A 3,061-nucleotide genomic window follows, 5' to 3' on the forward strand; every position below is an offset into this window, starting at 1 on the left:
AATGAGCTAATATAGCAGTCTTGCTAGCATAATCTAACTAGTTTAAAACTCTCCAAAAGTATGAAAAAGCGCCACAATATGGCTTCATATTAAACATTAAATAAAACATATCATAACAAACCTTGTGCTCTACTCAGCTGGGTGCTAGATAAACGAATTAGCGATCGTTTCTGACGTTTCTGAGGTAAACACCTCTTGTCGTGTTGTCACACTTGACGAGCCAGCGGACTTCTATTTCCGGCGAGACCCTTTCAAAATAAAGCCGACCTTAATTTCAAAATAATAGGTCCACTGTTGTAACAATCACTCTTAAATGGAAATAAAGAATAAATTAGGAAAAAAGAATAGAACCTATTTGAAATATGCTGGGTTATATTCAAGGTAATTTAAAGAGAAATTTGCCAAAAACCTGAGAAAATTGTGAAAAGTGGGCGTGGTCTAGCGAGTGAAACGTTTTTGGATATGGGGAAGCCTGGAGGTTGTTTTCCCAGGAGAGTTATACATTGTTAGAAAGTTTTGGACCTGACGATTGTTAGATAGATAGTAGCAGGCCAGCTGACAGTCTTGCCAGGGCCCGGGATGAGATCATTTTCACCTCCAGCCACAGTCACAGGCAGAGACAGGAAAATACGCAGCAGGACACACAGGTCTCCATAAATGCTCTGTAGTCCCATTGTGTATATGGCATTAAGTAAGTCCAGAGGTCCAAGACCGTCTTCAAAAGTTACACTATATATTTTCTTTAAGTGCTGAATTTGGTCTTCAAGGGACTCTGTGAGGTCATTCTTATATTTCTCAGAGAGCTTTGAGCATGATGCACTAATGCTGTCCTGTGGCATATCTCTGAAATTCCACAGGACGCAGAACTCGTCACATATCTGCTGCATTGATGAGAATCGTACATGTAGTTGAGAGATTATGCATTCATTGCAACATAAAACACTCCTTGCTTTTCTGACTCATCAAAGAAACGCTTCCTCTTTCTCTGTCTCATTTCTAACTGGGATTTGATGCCCATGGACGTGGCAACATCACAAAACTGTCCCATGATGCACGCATGCAGGCAATCTCCTCCTCAAGTTCCTTTATATTGACAGCTTGCACATCAGAGTGAGATGGTTGAAGACTGGCTGGTAAGGTTTCTATCCTGTATACATTGTAACACCTTGACCCAAAAAGTGAGAAGCAAAACTGCATTAAAGGACTGAAAGTAGGTCTTTAGACCCTGTGCTTCAGCTTTGGCTTCCCTGGTGAGGTTACCTGTAGTGATAAAGGTGTCTAATGCCTCGATCACACCGGGCAAATGTTTTGCCACTGGGCGCACTGCCTCTATCCGCGCACTCCATTGTGTGTCAGACAAGCTGTGCAGAGAACAACCAGAAACTCTTTGTAAGATTTCCCATCGGTGAGGGCTGCCACTGAATAGTTTGTACAGCTGATTGATGAAGCCAAAGAATATGTCTATTTCAGGGCAGGCCCGGGCGGCATGGACACCAACTAGGTTTAACGTATGAGATGCATATGGTGAGTATGTGGCCAAGGGATTTTATTCAGTATGCAAGCTTGCATTCCTCTCACTTTTCCTGCCAAGTTAGCTCCATTATCATAGCACTGACCCCTGCAATCAGCTATATCTATCCCATATTCACCTAGTGATTGTTCCACCATTGTGGCGATTTCCTCTCCTGTCTTTTTTGAAAAGTCCTTAACTTTATTTCCCACCCACATGGAATAGAATGTTGTTTCTTGCCTTTCCCTCAAAATAGTGTTTAGGACACGCAGAGCACAAAGTTCAATAAATTCGTTTTGGCTGTCAGGTGAAAGGTAATGAGCTCTCTTTCCCGTTTGCCGGTGCTCTCTAATGTTTTGTAAATGGTCATTTAGGATACTGTCATACTTTGCCAACGGCTCAATTATGCCAAGAAAATGTCCATTGTCTGGCTCATCTAGTGTATTTGTGCTGCCCCTGAATGGCAGATTCCTGAAGGCTAAGTACAGTGTTACATCCAGCAGCCGCTTCAGTAGTGCTTTGTTTTTTTCGATTTCTGTCTCCATCAATTTTTGTTGTTGGCTGTCAATTCCAGAAGTCTGTAGGACAGAATGTTGTAGGTTCTTCCATTTCCAATAACAATGTTTGTGTGCATGGTTTCTTTCATGTCATTCATCTGGAAATCTCTCATAAAGCTTTCTGTATTTTATATTCGATATTTTCATCCCATCTGTGGAATTTAGTGCACTAGTTGACTTTTTCTCTACTTCAAAGGAGAACAGCAACTCTATCAGAGTCGGTCATTCTAGTTGGCCATAATGCAGAATCGCTGAAATTAAGTGTGTGATCAGTCTCTGATCCATCCTGCTCAGACTCTCCGACGGGGCAGCGGGCCCCTCCCGCTCCACTGTGACTCTCTCTCTCTCTCTCTCTCTCTTACCGGTAGCCTGACTCTGTCCCTCCACTCCGGGACAGCGGGCCCCTCCCGCATCACTGTGACTCTCTCTCTCTCTCTCTCTCTCTTCTCTCTTACCGGTAGCCTGACTCTGTCCCTCTGCTCCCGCATCACTCTCTCTGTCACCTGACTGCAGCTGGATCTCTCTCCTCTCTGTCTCATCCTCTCTGACGGAGCTACCAAACTCAACTGTTTCTGTCAAAGATAATGTGTTGTGTCAGGCTTTTATACAAGCTAATGGACATTAACATTAGAGCTGGCCTGTTAGGTTACGTTACAAGGCTGGTAAACGTTGGCTGCGCTGTTTCTTACCTTGCTCTACGTTGACTTTACTAGTTCCAGCTTCACCGTCACCACCTTTTTTTAAATATTTGTTTAGAAAATCTTTAAGGCCTCTATTTTCTTCTTCTCTTCTTCTCTTTTCTTTCCTTTTCTGAGCACTGGCTGACTGGACATTTTGAGTGTACTGAACTTCAAATCAAATGACAACATCAAATTTTGATCAGTGGCCAAACCATTTTTGTGTTGGGGGTGGGGGGGGTTCTTGACCACTATTTCAAGGACAATTAGGAAGAAAACAAATAAAAAGCTTTTATGTAACTCAAATAGTACATATT

This window comes from Morone saxatilis, unplaced genomic scaffold (assembly GCF_004916995.1).
Source record: "Morone saxatilis isolate NCDOM2014 unplaced genomic scaffold, NCSU_SB_2.0 Contig20, whole genome shotgun sequence".
In the NCBI taxonomy this organism is placed as follows: Eukaryota; Metazoa; Chordata; class Actinopteri; family Moronidae; genus Morone; species Morone saxatilis.